At 31.6% G+C, this 27584-nt stretch overlaps 1 protein-coding gene, 1 long non-coding RNA gene and 1 pseudogene across 3 annotated transcripts in view; all 3 read left to right on the plus strand.

Moving 5' to 3' along the window:
• Window positions 1-15082, plus strand: part of LOC125854691 (uncharacterized) — a 25489-nt gene extending 10407 nt beyond the window's left edge. The window contains exons 1-2 of one of the 2 annotated variants that reach the window (XR_007445417.1): window positions 13546-13699; window positions 14631-15082. This is a non-coding gene — a long non-coding RNA (uncharacterized LOC125854691). Of the gene's footprint in view, window positions 1-13545; window positions 13700-14630 lie in introns of those variants that run through there. The other variant, XR_007445418.1, reaches the window with a different exon arrangement.
• A 3266-nt stretch (window positions 15083-18348) lies between these two features.
• Window positions 18349-18964, plus strand: LOC125856192 (uncharacterized; annotated as a pseudogene).
• Window positions 18965-22325: 3361 nt separating this feature from the next.
• LOC125854672 (peptidyl-prolyl cis-trans isomerase FKBP20-1) overlaps window positions 22326-27584 on the plus strand; it is a 225780-nt gene continuing 220521 nt past the window's right edge. Inside the window, exon 1 of the mRNA XM_049534259.1 lies at window positions 22326-22330. The gene's annotated coding sequence lies outside the window, so the exon portion shown is untranslated. The remainder of the gene's footprint in view (window positions 22331-27584) is intronic.

Raw genomic sequence — 27584 nt, forward strand, 5'->3', positions numbered from 1 at the left:
AATTTCAACATTACAAAAATAAAAATACCGACCTCCGGAGGTCGGAATTTCAACATTACAAAAATAAAAATACCGACCTCCGGAGGTCGGAATTTCAACATTACAAAAATAAAAATACCGACCTCCAGAGGTCGGAATTTAAAAAAATGAATATTCCGACATAAAATAAAAACCGACCTCGAGAGGTCAGTAAATACCGACCTCCAGAGGTCGGTATTGAATAGCGACCAAGCTTTTTCCGACCTAAGCTGGGATGTCGGTTTTAGGTCGGTATTTCAAGGAAAACCGACCTCCGGAGGTCGGTATTTTTAGGTCGGTATTCACAGTTTTTTTAGTAGTGAATCCTTAAGTTCGGATTATATACATCTCTATAGGAAATCTCATCCCAAACTATTACTCTCTACCACCATATTGGGCTCATATCAAGAACCACCAAATATTTAACAACACCACATTCAAGCTTAGTACTCTAACAACTCCATGGACTCCTACTAATTAGTTGCTTAAGAAATTATCAACACTTGACTTGATTTCTCTTTCTTATCATCTCCCCCTTAGGTCTAAAGCTAACACTTGAAAGCTATGGACCTATTCGATATTGACAACTTAATTATTCTATCTAGGCACACATGGAAAATTATCACTTAATTGGAACCTCGTCTGTTGGCATCCCATCTCGGCACACCTTTTAATACTCTTGTTACTCTTGTGACTTAGCCACACTTCACTGCCCTTATCTAAAGGTTAGGGTTTCTCACATGTACCACTCATCTTCAGTGCAACTACCATCTCAATTTCTTCAAGTCTTTTAGATCAAATCTTAAGACTAACGTCATCACCCTCATGTTGCCATTCCTTTGATTATGACTCTCATCTCAATTTCAAGCTTAATGTTTATGACTAAATCCGAATATTAATATGATTGCTCGCTTACTATACTAACTTACAACTACTAGATACAAATTTAGAAACATTCGTCCACTAGGACCTTATGACAAATAGTCAATCCCCACCTCTTAGTATTCATACTTACAATTTACTATCACATTTCCAATCACAACTTGAGTACTATGCACTCATTCACTATACATCAATGCCTAATTAGTTCTATAATACTTTGAATATTATGGGCTCTCCCTCAAAATCATAAGCCTAGCTTAGATCTATCACCTCATGAATACTCTTGCTCTTCTATTCAACACGTACACCTGGTCATTACCTACACAATGACACTTCATCACAAACTCCTTTTTAGCTACAACACACTCTACTTTATATGATAGAATATTCACAACTCATCACTTCTTCGTCTACCCATAAGGGAAAACTCCTCATTACTAACTTACTAGGTACTTGACTATAGTAACATAGCTTGTCAAAACGTCATCTCCCTTACTTAGATTACTAACCTCTGCATACTTTCCTCTAACTCTGGGCTCTTTCACTACTACTGCTCATGATCTCATAACTCATACTACCTTTTTGGGTGAAAATCATACCAAAGCTCTACACATACATCTTAAAAAAGGATCTCAACTGAAACAAGGCTTAAGGAAAAGAGTACAACTCGCTTTAAGCTGAAACGCACGATTCATATGATTATGATTGCATTCCTCTGAAACTCAACACTTAACTCACTCATGGGCTCCTCTCAAGCCCTTCTGAGGTCTCTTGACTTTTTCAAGATTCTTGCTAAGAACAACTCATCAATAAAGGACTGACTCTACTTTTCAACCACCTCTAGTATGATGGGTAGTCGAATGAATCTGAGAAAGGCACGAGTATGAATAAATCTCTATGACATAGCTCTATTGCATGATTAAGAGTATGAAAGAAGGAAAACTTTTGTTAAATGTCTGTAGTCCCTCATTTATAGAAGTGGGGTCCTCACAACCATAAATGAGAACCTACTGACACGGCTTCATAGACACCGTATGACACTTAAACGTTGTGGTCTGATACCAAGTTTGTCATGACCCGAGTCTACACCCTGGACGTGGACCATTACTGGTCCTCAAACAAACCCTCATCCTGGTTAACTATAAGCGAAAGACTAACTTAAGCATGCAAAAACTTAAAACCGAATAAAATTCAATAAATTTAAATAGAAAGCTTTAACTTAAAATAAAACTCTGAATAAAATAAATTATTCAACTCGCCATAAAATAGGCAACTTAAGTCTTTAAAACATTTAATAAAATAAGCGATACAAACTTCTCAACTAGACTGACTATCTATGAAGCCTCTGATAAAGATGGAAGTCGGGACAAGACCCACGACATCCTAACAACTAATATAATTGAAAGGTAAATGAAATCCTCCGAAAGCAAGGAGGCTCACCATAGCAAAGTCGAACTCTCGGATGTATCAACAAAGCTCCGTTGATGATCCTAAATACATATGTCTGCATCATGAGAATATGCAGGCCAAATGGCTCAGTACGTGGAGTGTACAAGCATTGAAGGGGAATTCTAAAGCATAACATAAGCTTGAAAAGAATCTGAAAGAAACTGAAGAACTTACCTTTCTTAACTCAACTCAACATAACTGAACTCATTTCAATATAAAGCAGTTTAAAACAAGTGCAATATAAAGAAAAAGGAAAATTGTTTAAAACATGATGTTAACTCATAATCATAATATCATAAAAAACATATCATGCTCCCTCTCAAAGTCTACTTGTGCAATGCATGAATAAAGTCTCATACCCCCGTTCATACTAAGCAAAACCCCTTGAGGAACCATGTAAATACTGTTGTGGGAGTTTCTCTAACCGACAACCATCACATAAGAGCTATTGTGATGANNATGCTCCCTCTCAAAGTCTACTTGTGCAATGCATGAATAAAGTCTCATACCCCCGTTCATACTAAGCAAAACCCCTTGAGGAACCATGTAAATACTGTTGTGGGAGTTTCTCTAACCGACAACCATCACATAAGAGCTATTGTGATGATACAACGATCTTCTGTACGCTGCCAAAACATCCTATATCCGGCCAAAGGTGTAGGACCTGAATTACTAAGTGGATCCACTAGTCTATGCGAAAAGGATTCATCTAAAAATTATGACCCTTTTCTACCAATGATGGCTACATGGTTTAAGGGGGATGATAGTTGTATGAACTCTTCCCCATCGGTGCTCAATACTACTCCCAAAAAAATATTATATTATATTAGCTCTTTATGTTAAAAACATACTTCTTTCTGTGATTTGAGCTAATTGCTTAAAAACTTAGCTCAAAGACTATCTTGGAAATCAAGGTTTCCTCTCTTGCTTTATTTGCTTTATTGTGAAAGCATTTACTCTTTAACTGAAAACTAGCCCAAAGGCTCTTTTGAAAATCACAATTTTCCGTTCTTATTTAAATGTGAAAACATTTTAAACTTTTTTGGGAATACCTAGTCCCCATATACTTTTGAAGAAATGAACTTCAACTTTACTCTTTACTGAACTCAAAACTTAAGTCTTAAAACAAAGTTAAAATATTTGTAAAAGCCTTCTTAAAATATGGTTCATGCCGAATTATGGACGTGAACGACTCGATGCAAGGTTTTCAATAACCATAGATAGATCTCAATACTTGGAACTCAAGAACTTCACTAATACTACTCATTTCAAGAATACTCAACTCAGAGGGTTCATGCAGAATTATGAGCATGAACTACTCACTCAAGGACTCTAATATACTTCTAATCTCAAGACTATTCTTACAATGTATATTTGAGTCCTTGAGTGAGTAGTTCATGCTCATAATTCCTCTTATACTTCCTCAAAATTTAACTCAAATTGATGATGGATCTCAAAGGATTAACAATTGAACTCAAAGAATTTCTTGAACTCTACTCTTAACTCTCTCTTGAATGTGAATTATGAATTCAAGAGTTATGGTTAATGATAGGAAGGATATCGTGATGATAAAGTGGACTCATGAATACATTCTCCTCATTCTCATCCTCACTTGCTCGAGTCTTGAAACAAGTTATTTAAATTTGTAGAAGGTTCTTCAAAGAAAACTCAAAGAGGTGAATTGCCTACTGGAAACTTTGGGTTGAGAGTATACACAACCTAAAAAATTGACGACAAGGGTATATACATACATAAAGTATAACGAAGGGTATACACATACCATTTATGATAATTCGGGAATATATTTATCCTTTTTCCCAAAAATAAATAACACTATATTTGGAGAGTAAAATAGAGAATTAAATTGAAGTTGAATGCCTAAAAAAATAACGAACTATGTATTTGGAGGGTAAAATATAATGTAGAATTGAAGATGCGATAATTTTTTTTACCGTAACCATGTGGACTGTGGTGTTGTACTATCATTGTTTGTACAAATAATTGAGAAGAATTATTGTACTCTCATAGCAAAAGGCATCAACTAGTTACCACGTTTAACTCGTTTAAATGGAAAAGGGTAAAAAGTTGTCTAAATATAATTTCATCGATTTATTTTGGTAAAAAGTTGTCTAAATATACTTCATTAAATCACATAATAATGGAAATTGCATTAGTTTAGTGTATACATCCTGTGCGGGTAAATTTTTTCTCTTGCGCATTGACTAGCGCTCAACATTGAATTAACTCAATTTTACGTGGCTATAAATAATCTCATTAAGGATAAAATTGACATTTTAAAATTAAACTATTACTCTCTTCATCTCATTTTATATGAGTTGGTTTGACTTGACACTAAATTTAAGGAAAAAAACTTTTAAAATTTGTGGTCTAAAATAAGAAATAAATATTTATGTGGTTATAAATCATTTCATTAATGATAAAATATGATTTTTAAGTTAAATTGTAAGAAATGTATATTATTTTTTTTACGAACTCAAAAAAAAAAATTAATCATATAAATTAGAATGAGAAAATAGTAAGACTGACAAAGATTTTACTGTAACCATGTGGAATGTGGTGTTGTACTATCACTATCTGCACAAATAATTGAGAAGCATTATTGTACTCTCATAGCAAAAGGCATTCACTAGTTACCACTTTTAACTAGTTTAAATAGAAAAGGGAAAAAAGTTTTTTTGCATTGTCGCAAAAGGTCTAAATATAATTTCATCGATTTATTTTGTTAAAAATATGGAGCGGTGCAGGGTGAATTGAGCTTAACCCGCAACATTATTAATTCATTCGGCTTCATTCTGTATAACAATTTTTTTCATGCCCCACCCTGCCTCACATAATTTTTTAAATATTTTTTTTAAATGAAGTTTGATACTAAAAATGAAATTCATTTTCTCATTAAGTTGTATTAATTTAATAGATAATGACTTAAAATTTTATGTTATAGAGGTCAATTGTGAAGCATGTAATAAACCATATTAGTTTTGATTGAACCATTTCCATTTACTATCTGAAATATTTTAGTAACTTTAAAGAAATTATCTTATTAAATAATGTTCTATCATTTTTATACGATGTAAAAAGTTAAAATTATATTTAAATCCATATAAATCACATAGACCCGCAATCCTCTCCGCCCAACATTAATTTTTAGAAAACTCACCTCAATTTGCTCCGCTCCGCATTAATTTTTAAAAAACCCACTTCAACTTGTCCTGCATCCCATCCACCCCGCACAAACTTAAAACTCCTCCGCCTAACCCACTCTGCACCGCATTCACCTCACCCTATTGCCATCCCTACGGATCAGGTTGTATTTTTCGTTTACTTGCCCATTGACTAGCGCTCAACATTGAATTAAAAAAATATTTTAATTTCACATATTATTGATCCAATTTTAAACTCTGACTTATTAAATAAATTTAGCCACCCACTTTTCTAACTTATCTTACCCAAATACTATTCGCACCGAAAACATAAAAATCATTATTTTGTCAGACTCATATAAAAAATTGTGTTACTTATGCAACCTCTTGTTTTGAACATAATTTTTTTCATAACAATTGTAATCTTCAAGTAACTAAAACTTGCGATGTTAAACTTTGCTTAAGTTATGCAGAGTTCAATACCAAAAATCGAGTAATACTGAAGTATTAATTTAAAGTAAAACTTGTCACCCTATAAATCTGAGATGACTATAAATCCAAGGTCAAATTCGAATGAAAATATCATTAACTGTTTGTCCAAGAATTGGTGGACAAAGGCGTACATAAAAGTAATAAAAGGCTCGATAAGCCGCTGGTCCATCTCTATTATGTATATACAATGACTATAAAGTATGTTTTCGTCTTGTATTCCTATGATACTTAGAACAAAACAGAATCTGGAAAAACAGAAAGAAGATCAAGCCCACTGAATGCACAGTGTCCCCTTAAGGAAATTATTCCCCTCTAGTATCCGAGGTTTGATTTGGAATATGTCCTCCCAGGATAGAATGATCTCAATCACCAGTGTATTGATACCCAAAACGCTGGTGTCAGCGAGCCACTCAACGGCAGTAAAGTACACTTAGAATACTAGATTTAGTAGTAGAAGAAGGAGTTCAGAAAAATTCTATTTTTAAAATGAGAGGAAATTCCTCAATTTATAGAAAACAAAGGGTAGTGTGAAAAGGTTCTTATTGCGTCTTACCGGAAAAGTCACAAACCTTTGAAAAAGTCACAATCTTTCGAAAAGATCACCACCTTTCATAAAAGTCACAACTTTTCATAAAAGTAACAACTCTTCATAAAAGTCGCAACTTTTCATCAAAGTCACAACTCTTCATAAAAGTCGCAACTCTTCATTTTCCATTCACACCTTTTAAAACCCAACAATCCCCCGCATGAATGGGGAATGACTCCAAGACAAAGAAATGGACAAGTATGTGTACTTTACAAGCAAGAATTAATTGCATCTAGATAAGTAGGTTTCCCCTTGGACTTTCCGTAGTGACCATATGTCGGATATACTCGGTCAATCGGTAGATGCGATATCTTTGAACTGTCGAGCTTTGGTGTATACTTAGACAACCATATGTCACACAATTAACCTTTTACCGTTTATGGTTCTTACGGTTGTGTTCGTTTTAGCCATGAACACCTCCTGGTTTCATGAGTGTATAGAGAGATGGGCTTTTGACAATCATCCTCTTTGAAGCGGCTTACACTTCACACTCACATAGGTGATTTCTAACCGTGTTATCGCGTAGATACACTATTTGGTCAAATCTGCCAAACTTAGCAAATCATTAAAAACATTAAGCTTTATTAACTCTATAACAAGCCTTAATGATGTATCCTTGTTCCTGAGCATTGTCTTCATCATGAGAATGGATTGAGTTAGTTGACAATGCCGAACCGTCAGTCACAACTTTGTTTTTCTCCTTGAATCTAGCTCTTGGGATCTCCAGTCTGCTAGATAGAGTTACCGCCATGATGACTTGTCCTAAGCCGTAAATCCATTCCCTTAGATGATCTTTCAACTTTCTCTCTAGTTAGGCCTTTTTGTAAGTGGATCCGACACATTATCCTTTGACTTTACATAGTCAATTGTGATAATTCCACTAGAGAGTAGTTTTCTAACGGTATCATGTCTATGTCTTATATGACGAGACATTCCGTTATACATCATGCTCCATGCCTTACCTATTGCATCTTGACTATCAAAGTGTATGCATACTGATGCCAAAGGTTTGGGCCAAAAAGAATATCTATCAAGAAATTCCGGAGTCTTTCAACTTGTTCACCGACCTTATCTAGAGCACCTAGCTCAGAGATCATTGTAGAGCTAGCAATACATGTCTTTTTGGAAAATTTCCAAGAGACTGCTCCTCCACCAAGAGTAAATACATATCCACTCGTGGATTTTACTCTATTTGATCCCGGTCATCCAATTTACATCACTATATCCTTTCAATACTGTATGATATTTGTATAATGCAAGACATAGTTTTGAGTATGTTTTAAATACCCCAAAACTCTTTTCATTTTCATCCAATGAGTTTAATTGGGATTATTTGTGAACCGACTCAGTTTATTAATAGCACAGGCTATATCTGATCGCGTACACTTTTTGATATACATCATACTTCCCAATACTCTAGTATAATCCAATTGTGAGTCACTTTCACCTTCATTCTTTTGAAGTGTAAAGCTCACATTATTGGAGTCTTGACAATATTAAAATCCAAATATTTGAACTAGTCAAGTACTTTTTCAATGTAATGAGACCGTGACAATGCTAAACATCTTGGAGTTCTAAGGATTCTTATACCTAAGATCACATCAGCAACTCCACGATCTTTCATATCAAAGTTGCTTTCTAGCATATGTTTAGTAGCATTTATGTCATTAGTGTCTCTACTAATGATCAACATATCACCAATATACAAACAAACAATGACCTTGTGATTTTAATGTAAACACATTTATCACTTCCATCATTCTTACATCCATTTACCAACATAGTTTGGTCAAATTTCTTATGTCATTATTTGGGTGCTTGTTTTAGTCCATAAAGTGACTTAACAAGTTCGCACACTTTCTTTTCTTTACCAAGAACCACAAAATCCTCGGGTTGTTTCATGTAAATTTCTTCCTCCAATTCTCAATTTAAGAGAGTTGTTTTCACATTCATTTTATGAATTTGGAGGTCATATACCACAACTAATACAACTAACATCCAAATGAATGTAATTCTAGTTACTGGCGAGTATGTGTCAAAAAGATCAAGATCTTGTTTTTGTCTTGCTTTTTATCTGTCAACAGTTCCATCGACTTTCATTTTCCTTTTGAGGATTCACTTTGAACCCAAAAGTTTATTTCCTGGGGGAAGATCAACCAACTTCCAATAGGATTGCTCAAGATTGAACCAATCTCACTATTAACACAATCTGTCCAAAAGGATGAGTCTACAGAAGACACAAGAAATGTTACAAAATCATATTCGAAGAAAGTAGATGTCCTTTGACATTTACTACACCTCGAAATATCTTTATTAAGTACATTCTCCTTTTGTTCTTTCCAAGGTCGTTTAGACCTTTCACTAGACTACTCAAGTCTAATATAACAGTCCACTGTCTTAGGTCCTATTTTAATCATTTTAGGAATAGAAACTTGGACTTTGGCTAGACACCCCCACACTTTGAAATATTTCAAATTGGATTTCCTTCATTTCCATTTCTCATATGGAATAGATTGTGTCCTGGAAAAATAAAACTTTTTATTGCTTTCTTTATGAAAAGGCAAAACTTTTTGTTGTTCCCTTTTGAAGTAAGGATAGTTCCTCCATACAAGTTTTGTGGTAAACCAGAACTCATAAGTAATGCATTGACCATTCCTTCAAAGTTAAGTTTTTTTTTTCCATTAGATTGAGGTGAATAGGTCAGCAGTTTGATGAAGAATTCCACTTTACAAACATATTTCTGCAAAATGAGATTTATACTCTCCATCCCTATTACTTCTTATCTTTTTCCCAACTGATTTTCAACTTCAATATTATATTGTCTAGACATTTCTATTGCTTCATCCTTACCATTCAGCAAATAAACATAGTCATTTCTAATGCAATTGTCAATGAAAGTTACGAAATACTTTTTTCCACCATGAGATGATGTTGACTTCATATCACAAATGTCAGTGTAAATCAATTCTAAGGGATTAGAATTCCTTTCAACAGATTTATAAGAATGCTCAGCATACTTAGATTTCATACAAACTTGACATTTTTTATTTATTTATTGCACTCAAAGTTAGACAAAACTTCTAAGTTGATCAATTTTCCTTATAAGGTTTTGTAATTGACATGTCCCAAGTGTTCATGTCACAAACAGCTTGACTCAAGCAAGTAAGAACAAATAAAAATATTGAGTTTGAAAAGCTCTCCGCGAGATAGCTTTTTCTCACAGATATTTGTTCCTATTTCTTACAATTTTGTATGACACAAACATTGTTTAGAGTCATCACCTTGTCAAATGTCCTTTTCAGCAGGACCTTTCCATAACTTTCAATTTGATTGTTATAGAACTACCCGTGAACAAAGTTTCATCAGGTCCAATAAAGGCAATATAATCCAAATGTTTCTTTTACAAAACATAACGAATAACTATTCACCAATATTCATCTCTATGCAAATACTTTTATTATAATAGACATATTTTCATGAAAAATCACAACATTTTAAGTGACACTTTTTCATAAAAGAACACTTTTATTTTGAACAAGTATATATATAATTTGGTAGTTTCATACTAGTCACATCATATACTAGTAATAGAGAAATCAACAACCACAATACCGAATTTACTCCAAGAATTTTGTGGGTCTAACATAATACAAAAGTATCATTGAATTTCATATCTTTTCCTCCAAAATTAAATTAGACACCAAGTCTAATTTTATCTTTATCATAAGCAAAGAACCCCCACATTTTAAATATGATCTCAAAAATATTTTTCAAGTATTTGAAAATAGTTTTTCCACATATTTTCTCAGACTATCAAAATGTCATTGGCACTATGAAACCTCTTTTGGAAATATTATTCTACAAAAGAATTATGTTGCTTCAATTCTCTTTGACAATATTTACATAGTGTCAAAGTTCATTCATAGAGGCACAAAATCACAAACTCTAAGTCACTGGTATTTTTTCATCTATCACAAATAGACACACCACTTATTATTTAGAATACTAACAATAAAGACAAAAAAAATTGTACAATTTGTTTCTATATAACAGTGAGTTTATAGAAAGTCAAAAGTACAACATTGACTTATTATGTGAAGTTTTCATAATTTTTCAAACCAATTGCATAGTTTGATTTATCCAGAGTAATAAACTACAAAAGTTTTTAGCCTGGTGTAATCTTTAACCAGAATAGCACCAATTTTTTCTGTACATTCTCACATCGACCTTGCTAAACAAAGCACCGAATTCGGGAGAAGTAATGCCTTAAACTTCTACTTCCATGATCTGTTTCTCTCAATCAGTAGAATACAAGAAATACCAACAGTATAATAATTTCCTTAAGATTGTTTTTCGTCTTGTATTCCTAAGATACTTAGAACAAAACAGAATCTGGAAAAACAGAAAGAAGATCAAGCCCACTGAATGCACAGTGTCCCTTTAAGGAAATTATTCCCCTCTAGTATCTGAGATTTGATTTGGAATATGTCCTCCCAGGATAGAATGATCTCAATCACCAGTGTATTGATACCCAAAACGCTGGTGTCAGCGAGCCACTCAACGGCAGTAAAATACACTTAGAATACTAGATTTAGTAGTAGAAGAAGAAGTTCAGAAAAATTCTATTTTCAAAATGAGAGGAAATTCCTCAATTTATAGAAAACAAAGGGTAGTGTGAAAAGGTTCTTATTGTGCCTTACCGGAAAGGTCACAAACCTTTGGAAAAGTCACAATCTTTCGGAAAGGTCACCACCTTTCATAAAAGTCACAACTTTTCATAAAAGTAACAACTCTTCATAAAGTTGCAACTTTTCATCAAAGTCACAACTCTTCATAAAAGTCGCAACTCTTCATTTTCCATTCACACCTTTTAAAACCCAACAAAGTAGATATTGGTAGGGGAATAAGTAACCTAGTACAACACAAAATTATTAAGAATTGTTAGTATTATAGTCGATTTTCGTGGACCTAAAATCATCAATTTTGTTCCAAGATATTTGTTAGGACCGAAAAATAACTAGGTGTCATGAGGAAGCTAGTAAAGTAAACCTCGAAAGACCATAAGTAAAAAGACAAATGAAAAATATATCAAAAGACACAAAGATTTAACGTGGTTCGGTCAACCGAACTACATCCATAAAGGAGATGAGCAATTTACTATATAAACATGAGAGCACAAAATATAGAGAGAAACAACCTTACCCAAATCACTCGAAATATAAAAAGGTTCACACAAGTGATAACGTATCACTTGTGTGCCACAATTTCCCCCCCAAACCAAAACTCTCAAAGCCTCTAAAACAATGTTGTGAATGCTACTAAGTTAGAAGGAATCGAACCTCTATTCATAGAATTCTAAACATTTTCCTACAAAAAAAAAATGACTAGCCAAATATGAAGATTTTATGTTTTACTTTCAGAAAAAAGAAAATCCAATTATGCTAAGAAATTTCTTGAAATTTCCTCCTCTGCAAAGTAAGTTCATGTTGTTTTGAATATGAATTGTATTGTCAAAAGTCTGATTTTGCCCAATTGTGAGTTTTTGCTTTATGATCCATCTTAGTTTTTTTTCCCAGTAATTTATAATTGTGCATTTACTTAAATTATGTATATTAGTCATCGCAAGCATATGTTTGTATATATTTGTTCTTCTGTGAAATTTTTTGATATATGTCGTGTTTGCAGCATCAAGTATTAAGTTTTCTTTTGGGTTATTTACTAGTATCCATAAAAGACATATTTAGTGGCAATAGATATTTGTTTAGCAGTCGTAAGAATATTTAGTAACAATTGAACTAAAGTCATTATATTCAAAGTTATTAAAATCTTTTGTGACATTTATATAAAGTAGTGTTAATTATAAATACAAATTTATTATTACCACTAAATTTTTTTTGTAAAATCCTGTAATTGTAGTGCATCAAGAAAGATTATGTAATATTTTACTTTCTCTTGCTATTAAAATCCTCATGCGTTGTAGTTGTAGACTTGTAGTGGGAGTAGAGTTATTTTATTTGTTGGTTGGAACTTTATTAATGCATTGCCCATGTGAAATGATTATTTACTTTATTTGTTGGCACTCTAATAGTGATTTTTCACCAAACATTAAACCCTACTTCCATTTTTCATATTCCTTATTCTCACATCACTACCACAAGTCCACAACTCTACATGAATCTAAACACTGAAAATCATATTTTTGAGCATTGATAACACTATTTCTCAAATAAATTTTATTTCTATATCAGACTAACAAAAAAAAATTAACTTTGGGTGGGGGAGGGGGGAGTGGTGGTGGTTTATATATCATTTCTCAGTTTGACGTTTTAAGACTTGGATAGGATATACAAAGTGGATATGATATACTTTTCTTTGTTTCAATTATTTTTCTTAATTTGAAATGCGCTGGTCATACTAGCTAATGTTTAGGATGAATTTGGATATAATTTTTTTTTTGAAATAAAAATTTATATATTTAGAAACTATATCAAAAGTACTATATGCTATAATAGTTAATAATTCAAATATGTAGAAAGTATTTTTAAATTTTATGATAAAAAATATTTTTTTCACTGTCTAAATAGTAATTAAGACAAACAAATTGAACTAGATGAAGTATATGAATTTGACTTAGATTAGACATACACGAATTTGTTTTGTTTCTAATATCAATCTGAAAGATGGATATTCCAATTTCAAAATGACAATAAAATATGTTAGAAATAGTATAGTCAACCAAAGTTTATTTTTTCACCTAGAATAAATAGGAGATTTTAATTAATTTATTTTTTTACCAAAAAAAAAAATACAATTAAAAAAAAAAGGCATCTTCATGTCTTTATTGATCAAGTGGCCCACTGGAATATGTATAATCATGTGTACGCCATCTTATTATTTTTATAAATGCTAACCACATGGTCCTCTACTGTATTTTATTTTATTTTATTTTTTAAAAAAGTATTTAAATATTTTAAACCAAACATCTAATATAAAGCTCAATTGAGCCTTGTGCAAAAGCTACCTAAAAGAAAAAAAATGGCTGAAGATATGAAGAATGAAATTCAAGATCTGTTGACTAAACCTATTACTCCAAGTGAAGAACCTGCTAAAGGTATGTAACAATAAAAATCTATATATTTTGTATATATAAATGTTAAGCACTATGTTGTTTCTTGATTTTCATGATTCATATAATCATATTACCACAGATCAATGGGTGTTATTGTATGAATGAAAATTTTCTATTCTATTAAATCAGAGATCTTGTCGTGTTCAAAATTAAATAATTTTGCAAAAATAGCATCAAATGTTGACTTTTTAACCTTGTTTTTTAAAAAATAGTCATTGTTTTGAAGTTTCAAATTCTACGAGTAAAATCTCATGATAACTAGAGTTTCACTCGTAGAAATTGAAATTTCAGAACTTTTATTTGGCTATTTATTAAATTACAACAATTGAAAAATGGTTATTAGTCACTTTTTGGGCGAAAAAAAAAAACCTTTGTAGGTAGCTCTTGTTCCTTAAATGAACCCTCTAGGCTCTAAGACACAATTTGGACTAATCATACAATTTTGAGTCCCAATTTTATTTATTTTTTAAAAAAAAAGCATCAAATGCCACTTTTTCAACCTTGTATTTTTTTTTTAAATAATAATAATTGTTTTAGAATTTCAATTTCTATGATGTTTCTTGATTTTCATGATTCATATTACCGCAGATCGATGGATGTTGTTGGATCAATGAAATTTTTCTATTCTAATAAATCAGAGGTCTTGTCGTGTTTTTGAGAAATTGCCCTTGTCCTAGAGTTTAGATTTCCACATATAAAATTTATGATAGTATCCTGAAATTTCACATGTCAAATTTGAAACTCCAGAATATTGACCAAAAATAAAATTCATATAACTCATTTTTCTTAAATTAACCCTCCAACATACAAATTTGAACTCTAACCAAACCAGTAAATTCTGAATATCAGATAATTTTTTTAAAAAAATTGCAAAATAATGTGAAAATAAATATATGTTGTCATTTTTTGCCAGAATCATCAGAAAAAGAACAAGGACAAGGGCTAGTAGTTACAAATGATGAACAAGATGAAGTAAAAGAAGTAGAAGATGAGAAGTTGGTGCATGTAGTTGAAAGAGCAAAACAGCCAACACCTCCTGGCAAACGACCTGGCCCTACTATTGGTTGAAATAATATAATTATAAATACAACTTTTGAAAATTCTAACCGCCTCTGTCCTTACAGTTAAGTGATTGAATTTTCTTACTTATACGATAAGATGCTTACTTAGTATTGAAATCGACTTGGCAGAAAGTACTATTGTTGTTCATGTCTTGGTTCCTTTTTAATTTTCTTTGTGTGTTATCTTATTTTCACTTTTAGTTTACTTTATCAATATGATGTGGAAAAATGTGTAATAATACAACTTGTGTGTTGGCTTAGATCGAAAGGAAGGGCCCGACTTTGCTTTTTGGTCAGTTTTAAAGGTCGGTTTGGATGAGCATGGTGTGATTATTTTGACAGATTTAAAATTTAAAATTTAAAATTTTATGTTTGTTATATGTATATTTATTCTATTTCATATTATTCGATAATAATACTAAATTAAAATTTAAAAATTACTTGTCCATTTTAGAAAATTGAGACAAATTTATCATTTTCTTTCAATATTATTCTTATCATTAATTAACTTCATAAGTACAACAAACCTCTAATGAATACTTTCTCAGAGGAATTAAGTACTGTTAAATCAATATTGGTCAAATAAAATAAAGGATAAAGAGTCAAATATGATCCTAAACTATTCGAAAAGGTCTAGATATACCATTCGTTTAAAGTTTGACTCACTCGTGCGCTCGTCGTCCAACTTTTTGTCTAGATATGCCCTTCTGGACGTTAGTTGGCCTACTGGATATGTCCAGCTCATTTTCCATTTCTTTAAATGCCACATGAAATTATCCTGTCATTTTGACTTTACCACATGATATTTATATGAAAATGAAAAGGGATCAATTATGTCCCTAAAAAATTCGAAACAATAAACACCTAATCCGACCCATAAATCAATCCCCCTTTTAAATAAACTACCCGAACCCGTTTTCATCAATTTTGTTTAAATTTTTATTTTTTTCGGTAAATCCCAAAAATGAGTAATTGATTAATAAAAAATAGGAAAAATATGAAAAAACTATAAAATTAACGCCAAAAATTCACAAATAAATATTGTAACCTTAAATTCAACAATTTTTTAAAATTTTCATTTTTTTTCGGTAAATCCAGAAAATGAGTAATTGATTAATAAAAAATATGAAAAAAATAAAAAATTAACGCAAAAAAAACACAAATAAATATAGTAACCTTGAATTAAAAAATTTCAACAATTTTTTTTGAATTTTTATTTTTTTGGGCAAATCTCGAAAATGAGTAATTTATTAATAAAAAATAGGAAAGATATGAAAAAAAATATAAAATTTACGCCAAAAATTCACAAATAAATAGAGTAACCTTAAATTCAACAATTTCAACAATTTTTTTTAATTTTTATTTTTTTCGGTAAATCACGAAAATGAGTAATTGATTAATAAAAAATAGGAAAAATATGAAAAAAATATAAAATTAAAAAATTAAATTGTTTATTAATCAATTACTCATTTCGGAATTTACCGATTTTTTTTTTGTTGAAATTGTTGAATTTAAGGTTACAATATTTATTTGTGAATTTTTGGCATTAATTTTATATTTTTTTCATATTTTTCTTATTTTTTATTAATAAATTACTCATTTTCGGGATTTGCCGAAAAAAATAAAAATTAAAAAAAATTGTTGAAATTTTTGAATTTAAGGTTACTATATTTATTTGTGATTTTTTGGCGTTAATTTTATATTGATCGTGTGTAAATAATAGTTTTACAAAATCAGAACTGTTATCAATTAACAAATAATGATAGACCTTTTTTTCAAACATAAATAGTATAGATAAGTCAAACTTTTAATAAATGACATAAATAAACATTTTTTCAAAGCTAAATTCGATAACATATATAAGTTTTTTCTTTTAAAATATAATCTAGTTGAAAACGATACATGTGCGTTCATTCATAAATCATTATTTTACAACGTTCACATGATTCATTTCTATCTTTCCAATGTGCAAGTTGGAAAATGAAGATACCTTTTTATATTTTTAATTGCATTTTATCCATGTGAACATATATATTTTTGACTACCAATTGAAACAATTTTGACTAATTTATGTCACTCTATATCACTATATATATGTACGTGTATTATATAATTAAAATAACGGAAAAGGGTCAAAAATATTCATGTACTATTCGAAAAAGTTTAAAAATACCCCTCATCCATCTATTGGGTTAAAAATACCCCTCAATCAACCTTTTTGGTCCACTATTACCCTTTAAACTAACAACCTTATATTTTTTAATTATTATTATTATTAATTATTATGTGGCGTCTTTTTATTGGTTAAAGTAATTCCAACCCACTAAACTTTTTCTTACCCATCCGACGTGACCCATATTGACATCCCTGACCCAAACCAATTAAAAAGATCCATCATAAATAAAAAAAAATGAATCGTCTCCTCTGCCTAAATCTAATATCCTATTTTTCTTCATTTCCTTCTTATTAACCAATTTCAAGATATATTTCACCTAAAATGGCTTAGATTTTCAGTGCAATACTTTGTGGAAGTTGAGGGATTCAAGTTGGAACAATGATTTTTGAAGTCTTCTCTCTTCTAAGTAAGTCGTTTTTTCATTTTCATGGCTTAGGGTTTCTAAAATTTTCATGTAGTGTTACTCTCGAATATTTTGAATGTTTTTACGTCTTTCTTTACTTAGTTCTTGACTTTTAGTGGTTCCTTTTCAATTGTTATTATCTGAACTTTGATTTCTAATGTTTCTTTATATTGTGTTTAGTTATTGATATGGTGTATTCTCTTTCTCCTTTGCAATAGTTTATTCAAAAAATGTTTTGTTTATTTATCTATAGTTTGTTGTGGACCCTTTCTCTTATTCTTGTCTGTATTTTAGGGTAATAAATATTAACTTCTTTTAACCTATTCTTTGAATGATGCTGATGGGTCCCTTTTTTCTTGTTTTTTTCAAGTACACTTTTTGAAGAATGATTGAGAAGATCTATTTGGTGTTTAACTATGGAGGCAAGTGGGTGTTGAAACCTGAAGTGATGTATCTTAGAAAGTTGAATCACATTATGCAAGATTTTGATGCGGATTTACTATCTTACATAGATATTTGCGCAAAGTATACTGAAAAGTTAGGTTTCAGTAAGGTGAAGCAGGTATTAGTAAATGGGTCTTCTGGTAGATACTTTTTGATTGAGAATGATGCGTGCATTATAGCACTACAATCTTTATTGTGTACCGAGTTCAGTGAGCTTCAACTATATGTTGTGGATGAGAATGAATTATTTGTTCCATCTCCTAGCATTATATCATTGCAACCCTTATTGTCTAACCAAGTCAGTGAGCTTCAATTATATGCTATAGATGAAGGTGAACTACATGTCTCTACTCCTAACATCGTTGATTAAAATGAGCGTCACAATATTGCGGTAGTTGTTGGAACAGATTGTGGTTCATCTAATGAGGAGAAAAATGTTGGACTTAACTCTAGTGATCGTGACAGTGAAGAATTTGAATTCTTTAGAAAGGAAAGAACTCAAGATGTTAATGAAAAGCTTGACAGGTTTTTACACTTGGAAAAAGGCATGAGTTTTAAAAATTTGTTTGAAGCTAAAAGGATCGTGGGATTCTATGCAGTTGCTAATAAGGTTGGTCTTAAAGTAAAACGATCGGACACTACTAGACTTAGATATGTATGTGATATTGGATGCCCTTTTGTGTGCTTGATATCTAAGGATAATAAAGATCAAGGATTTAAAATCAAGACTTTTGAGACAAAACATAAATGTGATCCAGCATTTCATAATAGAAAAACTACTCCCGATGTTTTAGCACATTATTTCAAGAACTAAGTCCAAAATGATCCCAAGTACAAGATCAAACAAATGAGGGTGGACGTGGATCAGAAATTTAAAATGAATATTAGTTATTCTAAGTTGAAGAGAGTTAAGAAACTTGTCTTAGAGGAATTTGAGGGTAGCTTCATTGATGATTTCAATAGGTTAGAGGCTTATGCTCAAGAATTGAGGGATAGTAATCCTGGTACAGATGTGGTTATAAACATATCAAAAAATGCTTTGACAGAAGGAAAAAGAGATTTTTGAGAATGTATGTGTGCTTTCAAGCTTTGAAAAGTGGTTGGAAAGTAGGATTGAGGCCTCTAATAGGTTTGGATGGCACATTTTTGAAAGGAAAATGTAAGGGAATTTTACTGGTTTCTATGGCACAAGATTCAGCAAAACACTTTTATCCACTTGCTTGGGCCGTGGTGGATAAAGAAACAAATAGAACTTGGAAGTGGTTTATGGAGCTATTGAGATCTTCTTTAGAGTTGAGGGAGGGTGAAGGAGTTACATTTATATTAGACATGCAAAAGGTTATAGATTCTCAACTTAATTTACATTTGTGTTGTAAGTTTTTTTTAATTACTAATCTTATCTTATTTACTTAACTGTTTGGATATTATAGGGGTTGATTGGTGCTGTTGATGATGTACTACCTAAATCACATCACAGATGGTGTGCTAGACATATAGAAGCTAACTAAAGTAAGAACTGGAGGGGTGTACTAATGAAAAAATTAATGTGGTGGTGTGCTTGGAGCACTTATGGAGAAGAGTTCAATGACCAATTGACAATTTTAGGGACTGTTTCTGAAATGGCTGCCAAAAAACTAATAGGCTACCCACCCCAAAAATGGTGTAGAGCTTATTTTGACACCAAATGCAAGAATCAAATGGTTGACAACAACTTTACAGAATCATTCAATAAATGGATTTTAGAGGCAAGACACAAACCAATTATCAAGATGTTGGAAGAGATAAGAGTCAAGGTATTTAACTATTACTTTGTCTTTGATAATTTTTTTCATTACTAGAATTTTTGTCACTTATATTACTATTAATTTTCTGTAATTATAACATTGATGTGTATAAAATTATAAGCACACTTTATCATCATTTTACCTATGTTACTCAGACTCATCAAAAATGCTAACGAGTGCATGTTAATTATGGATTTTCCGTTGTTTGAAAGGTAATGAAATTACTGAAAGATCGTGAGGAGGAATGTAGGAATTGGAGAGATGAAATCAGTCCATATGCCAAGCATTTGCTGACTGATTACAGAGAAATAGCACAAGGGTGTGAAATTCATTTTAATGAAGACTTTGGATATGAAGTGCATGAAGGTGAAGACAAGCATACCGTCAATCTTCAATTAAAGAGGTGCACATGCAGGGTATGAGATTTGATAGGAATACCATGTTCCCATGCCATCAAAGCTTTGATTTACCAGAAAAAAATCCGATGAGCGAGGTGCATTGGTGGTATTCAAAGGAAGCTTACATGTTAGTTTATATGCATAAACTACAACCAGTTAAAGGTGAAAAATTCTGGAAAGTGAAACCAGAACATGCAATGGAACCACCGAAAATACATAAAATGGTTGGTAGACCAAAGTTGAAAAGAAAGAGAGAGAAGGACGAGGCAAGGAAGAGAGAGGGGGCTTGGTCATCTTCAAGAAAAGGACTTTCAATGACATGTGGTTATTGCTGTAATAGAGGTCACAATATCAGAACTTGTCCTTTGGTAAAATATTGTTACTTTTGAATGCTTATAAACTAAAATATTCTTAATTTTATTGCTTGTTTGATTCGTTGAAATATTCATGGTTGTTTTTGCAGGTGAATGAGAAGATAAAGAATATAGGTGAAGGATCTTCTCAGAAAGTGCAAGATGTGACCTTAACAACAGTACACGAAAGTCAAACTTCTGAACAAGAACAACAATTTGCTCAACATTCAACCATTGGTGATGATGAATGGGAAGGTGAAGAGGAAGATGAAGATGAAGACGGCCAGCCAATTTTGAGGCCGAAGGTGGTATCTGAAGAAAGGACTAGACTTCAACAAAAAAAATTACAACGAAGACCAATTGGTACTAGAAAAATTAGCTTCAAAGGAGATGAATTTGGTGTCGTGGAGCCTACCAATCTACCTTATTCACCAAAGAAAGTTACCTGGAAAGGCAAGGCAGCAATGACCTCAAACCAGTTGGTTGCAGAGAAGGAAAAAAAAGTTGGTAAATTGAAGACTAAAAAGGCAAGATTAGAGAAGAAATGACCAACATTTAGGAAACGTACATATTTTTGCGGTGACTAATTCAAGAATTTGCTAATTTGTTAAATGATTTTGTATTGATTCATCCTTAATTATTTTTGTTGTGCTCAACATAGGGTGAAGAACATTGTGAATTTGTGAATGAAACACGTCTTGCATATTTCAGCTTACTTTTGTATGAACAGAATATTCAGAAATGTATTGCAATGNCTTCAAAGGAGATGAATTTGGTGTCGTGGAGCCTACCAATCTGCCTTATTCACCAAAGAAAGTTACTTGGAAAGGCAAGGCAGCAATGACCTCAAACCATTTGGTTGCAGAGAAGGAAAAAAAAATAGGTAAATTGAAGACTAAGAAGACAAGATTAGAGAAGAAATGACCAACGTTTAGGAAACATACATATTTTTGCGGTGACTAATTCAAGAATTTGCTAATTTGTTAAATGATTTTGTATTGATTCATCCTTAATTATTTTTGTTGTGCTCAACATAGGGTGAAGTACATTGTGAATTTGGGGATGAAACACGTCTTGCATATTTCAGCTTACTTTTGTATGAACAGAATATTCAGAAATGTATTGCAATGACTAGATATTGTTAATGTGCACCATTTATTACCCCTCATAACTTATATCATAGTTTGTTGGTTAATACATGTGTAACTTTAATAAGTTTAACTAAAACACTTCTATTAACTTATTCAGATACTCCAAAAGTGTTTAAAAGTTATTTTAGCTTAAGAACACTTAAAATAAGTCAATTTTATTGTGTCATTGATACAAATAAGAATTTGTCAATTTGTTGGTTAATTTGAAAAGATGACTAGTTGACTGCTGAAACATGCCAGCTAGATCAAGAATACTTCTAAAGCACCACAATAGATACTACACAATGCTGCCACAAAATGACTTTACACTTCTGAAAAAATAAATTTAAGTTTCAAAGCTATTCTTATAATTGTTAAACATGAGAAATTCACCAAACTATAAAATTGTAAAAGCATTGAAGAATAACAAATCTATGAAATTAGAATAAAAATAGCTTCAAATCTAACACCTAAACTCGATCAAACAGTACCTAAATTCTATCAAAAACTACTCAAAAACTATAAAGAAAAAATAGCAGCTAGAACTCAACTAAAGTGCATGCACCATTATGAGATAAAAATTGATCCAAAAATGAACACAAAATTGATCCTAATTCACTTCATTAGCAACGAAATACATTACAACGAAACTTGAGAACTAAACACAATTTCGCTACCATACCAACAATAATAGAAATTACAATTAAGAACATTACACTAACTAGACACCTTCAACAATATTTCATACCACAAACTTATCTAGAGAAAAGTAATAAAAACAACAACTTCAAGACATCATCTTCAAAGAAAAAAAAACCATGACCATAACACAATTTTCCTCCATCGCTTGTCTTTGAACTCCAAATTTGAAACTTTCTCCTCAAGGTAGATACATAATTCAAATTTATCAATTTCGACATATCATTCACGTCTTCCTCAATATGTTGCGTTCTTGACGAATGACATCCAATGATTTTTTTTAATGTGAATAAACATTGTCACATGAGATGGAAAGTGATTTTTACCTTGCCATTCTCAATAACGACAACCATTCGTCGTCTCATAGCGACAACAAACCTACGACCATCGTTTGTAGGTTTTGCAGCAGTAAAAAAGTTGACAACCATTCAAGACTTTCCTACATCATAATAAGTAACAAAAGAAGATTTGGATATTTGAATGAAGAGAAGAAGACTTCAAAATTCGATACTCCAACTTGAATCCCTCAACTTCAATAAATTATTGCACTGAAAATCTAACCCATTTTGGGTGAAATTGATCTTGAAATTGCTTAATAAGAAAAGGGAAAAGAAGAAAAATAGGATATTAGGTTTAGGGGGAGAGGAGATAATCCATGAAAATGAAAATGAATGTTCCAACTTGAATCCCTACGAGAGTAACACTACATGAAAAATTCAGAAACCCTAAGCCATGAAAATGAAAAAAACGACCTACTTAGAAGAGAGAAGACTTCAAAAATCAATGTTCCAACTTGAATCCCTCAACTTCAACAAAGTATTGCACTGGAAATCTAAGCCATATTAGGTTAAATTGATCTTGAAATTGGTTAATAAGAAGGAAATGAAGAAAAATAGGATATTAGGTTTAGGGAGAGGAGATGATTTAAGTTTTTTTATTTATGATGGATCTTTTTAATTGGGTTTGGGTCAGGGATGTCAATATGGGTCGGGTCGGATGGGTAGGAGAAAGTTTAGTGGGTTGGAATTACTTTAACCAATAAAAAGACGCCACGTAATAATTAATAATAATAATGGTTAAAGAATATAAGGCTGTTAGTTTAAAGGGTAATAGTGGACCAAAAAGGTTGACTGAGGGGTATTTTTAACCCAATAGGTGGATGAGGGGTATTTTTAAACCTTTTCGAATAGTACAGGGGTATTTTTGGCCCTTTTCCGTTAAAATAATTTTGTAACTTAAAGACGGATCTCTCTTTCGGGAGATTGGTAATCCAAGAGTACATATCAAACCAAATGACATTAATTTTCTTTATAAAAGAGAAAAGACATAAAGTCACCACTAAAGTTGTCCCGTATTTGCATAAAGACACCTTAAATTTGAAAGTGTCCTATCACCCCACAGAACTATTTAATATCTTTGTAGATGGGTCATTTTGACTCATTTCCTCGTCTTGGTTGTTACCACGCACATGAGGCGCGTGACTCATCCTTTTCACTGCTATTAACCAGTTTTAAAGCGTCATGTGTCATTTTATTTCTTTATTATTAATTATTTAATTAATTTACATCATCTTCCCCATTATCTTCTTCACCCAAATTCAAAATCCAATTATCCTTTCTTCATCTTCTTCAACTGAGAAGATCATTTGCTTCATCCATTTTTAGCACTTTTTTTCTTGTCTCTTTTTTTTCTTTGTTTCTTTTTCTTCTTTTATCCTCTTTTTTTAAAAAAAAAAAACAAATGTGAACTCCATTGATTAGAGAGTACTATGAAACTCTATTTTTTTTGTCTCATTACCTTGCTTTAGTAACTTGAGCTTTGAATTGATTTTTTTAGTGATGTTTTAGTGGCGGAAATAGTGTTGTAACAGGGAAGCATCATGGAGGCCACGTTGAAGGCGACAATGGCTGCTACTTTTGGAGGATTTACAACAAAGAACAAAGGATTTGAGTTATGAAGATTTAAGAAGAAAGAGGTAAAAAATGAAAATAAAGTTAATAAAAATAGAAAAAATGAAAATGAAACTAAAAATTAAAAATTAAAAGAATTTAATACGCGTCAAACAACAATTGGTGCGTGATTGCACCTCTTTTCTTGCAATTGAGGTTGGGTGAAAAGTGAGATATTTATAACACTCTTGAATTGTTCAATGGGGAAATAGGACGCCTACAAAGTTAAGGTGTCTTTTTGAAAATTCGAGACAACATCGGTGGTGACTTTATGTCTTTTCTCTTTATAAAACATATTATGAACTCCCTTCAATCCATTATTGTTGTTATATTTTTCTTATAAATGTTTCTTAATAAAATGTTAATATAAAAATATAATTCAAATAAATTATTTTATATTCTTTTATCTTAATTGTCACGCTTTGAGCCTACACCCTGGATGTGACGACACTCAAGAATTATATCTGATTCCCAAGCGAACACTCGGCCTGACTGACTATTTAGCGAAAGACTTACTCAAACATTCAAAAGCTTTAAAAATAGGATTTAACTCAAGGGACTTAACATTCCCAAAACTCATACTAGCTCAATAAATATAATACTTATTGTTATGCCGTAATTTTCCTAATCTTTAGAAAAATCACTTTTTGAAATGTTCTAAGTATAAAACAATTTGAGAAAAATACTTAGAAAAGAGTCGCCACTTAATTTTTAAAGAAATTAAGAAAACTTATAATTTTCAAAGATTTAAACAGAAAAAATCATTTGAAAATACCAAAGAAGGTTCGGGGTTCAATTTACACTTCGAGAAGGGTTAAGCATTCGAAGTGCCCCGCTAACATGCGGTTGACCTGCGACTTGACTTAAAATATATTTTTTGACTAATTCTTTAGAAAAGGTGATTTAACATAAGAAGAATAACTTACAATATTTTGGTTAACTTTAAAAAAAAAGTTAAATAAGTGACACATTTATTTTATTTTATGAGAAAAGGATTCAAAATGGAACAGTTAACTCAAAATACAAGTGATTAGAATATTAATAAGACAAGATTAATTAGAATTTATTTTATTCACTTTGAAATAATAATTTAAACCAATTTAATAAATTAAAGCATGAATAACATTTTTGAATTAATTGACTAAATCCTTTTGAGAAAATGATTAGGTAAGTATTACTATTTTTAATTAATTGAAAAGGTTTTAGCTAACATTTTTAAAATTTATTTTAAAAAAAATACTTTAACTTAAAACAACTTTAACATGAGTAAAATATGATTAAGCAAAAAGCATTAAAGAACATCTCTTTTTAAGTACAAAAAGTTAACTTTAATTGAAGATATAAAATTTTGACCAATATACTTAACTACTAAAATAAATGAACACAAAATATGAAATGTATTAAAAATTAAACCAACACAAAGAATATAACTCCTCTTTTGGGGAATTTAATTAAGTTAATTACCAATTCTAAAGTTAGAGTTAATGAAAAAATAAAAAATAAATAAACAATAATTAAAATCAATTAATAAAATCAAAGGTAAAGGAGAAATGAATTTGGGCCCCCTTTAATTAAGTTAATTACCAATCCCGTTTTTGTATACAGCTGGTGTATATCAGTGTATATCAGCGTGTGCATAGGCTCTTTTCATGTATCCCTTGCTTCCGAACACCTATATTTCACCTTAGCCCTGTATTTTTGCGTTTTTGACCTGTGTATAAATGTATACAACTGCATATAACGTATATTGAATGTATATTGTCCATCTTAGGACTTTTGGAGGCTTGTATCTGGGTTTCTAGCCCTGTGACTCGTTTTATTTGCCCGGCTGACTTGAACAATGAAGAAAAGAAATAAATTGAGCCTTTATGGCTCGACTAGAGAGTGCTTTGGAGGAGAAGTCCACCATGGACTCGGAATAAGAGATTCATGCAAGGAAAATAAAACGATAAGAATTAGAATGATAATTCAAACAACTCAGAATCATTTACAGCGAATGATGAGAGACACATTACAAAGAATATTTAATAAGCCATAACAAAAACAAACTAACAGATGAGTCTAAGTATCCACCAATAACAAAGTCAACCATTTATTAATTTAAGAACAAATAGTTGCTAGAAAACATATGTATAGCAGCCGATGCATATAAAATAAAAATGATAATAATAAATTAAAGGGAAGGAAGAAAACACAACAAACAGTGGGGGGCATGGATCATGTTGACTATGAGCATCAAAGATTAAATTATATTCACCAAATTGCGTATAGTTAGTTGATTTGAACTCAAAAAGATCCTAAGAATGAGTAACACACACTTCAAAGGACATTAGTTCACATAAATAAATTCATACAATAAATGAAAGAACATGCTAAGGTGAAGATTAATGCATACTTATTCGATTAGGAATCACGAGGGGAGATATTGAGCTCACTTGTAACACTGTATATATATTGATATTCATAACTTTCTTCCAAAAAAATAAAAAAATTCCAAGCACTTAAACAAACTACGGGTGAGTGAACAGAGATACGCTTCTGCTTGGAACACCAAATGCTACTGAATTAAGGCACTCTTTTGAACAGCAAGTTGATGACCAACATCTCGGCTAGCATCCAACACAAAGAAAACGAAAACTTGATCCAAAACACAACGTGTTGAACATTAGGATAATCACAAATTTTGAAAATAGAAAAGCCAAGCTCTTGCATCCAACAAATACAAGCGATACAACACACGATTTCATATCACCTAATCTTGAGATTCTGCCTTCATTTCGGAGGGAAGCCAAACATCAATAATAATAGAACTTAAGTGAAACCTCTGACGCTAAGAGACTGTGAAAACTTGAACATGAGTATTCAACGACATTCAAACAAGTAAACTCTAGATGATTGCTAGCAAAATAACCTTAAAATTACCATTGAGAAGCAGTACAACTAGTCATAAAAATAGCAAAATGTGAAGAACACAGATACTACACATCACCATGCCAGGAATTTAATTACAAACAACAACAATACAGACCTCCGAGACTCCAGAAACATCATTTCGAAATATTAAGGACAAAATATTGTAAAAGAAGAAGAGTTACCTTTCCGGGGGCAGCGAACTAGAAACGACGAGCTTTGGACAGTGATTCTTCTACCACAAGATCCAAATATTAATAGCGAGCCAAGAAGTTCAAAACCGACTACAAACAGAGATTTTTCTCGGAACCAAGGATTAGAGAATGGTTTGAAATTTTTCGAGTGTAAAATGACTATTACTTCACATTAAACTCCAACTCCCAAAAAACCGTCAAAAAACCTCCCCTAAAACCGAAAGCAAAGATGGATTTTTATAGGAGAAAAATGAATTCGATTAGAGGGAAAACGGATTAAAAATTTGAATTTCAAATCCCCTTTTTTCCGAAAACAGTGGAAAGGATGGGGCTATTTGACAAAAGAGGACGAGGGGACAGGATGAG

The sequence above is a fragment of the Solanum stenotomum genome, chromosome 2 (genome assembly GCF_019186545.1).
Source record: "Solanum stenotomum isolate F172 chromosome 2, ASM1918654v1, whole genome shotgun sequence".
NCBI lineage: Eukaryota > Viridiplantae > Streptophyta > Magnoliopsida > Solanales > Solanaceae > Solanum > Solanum stenotomum.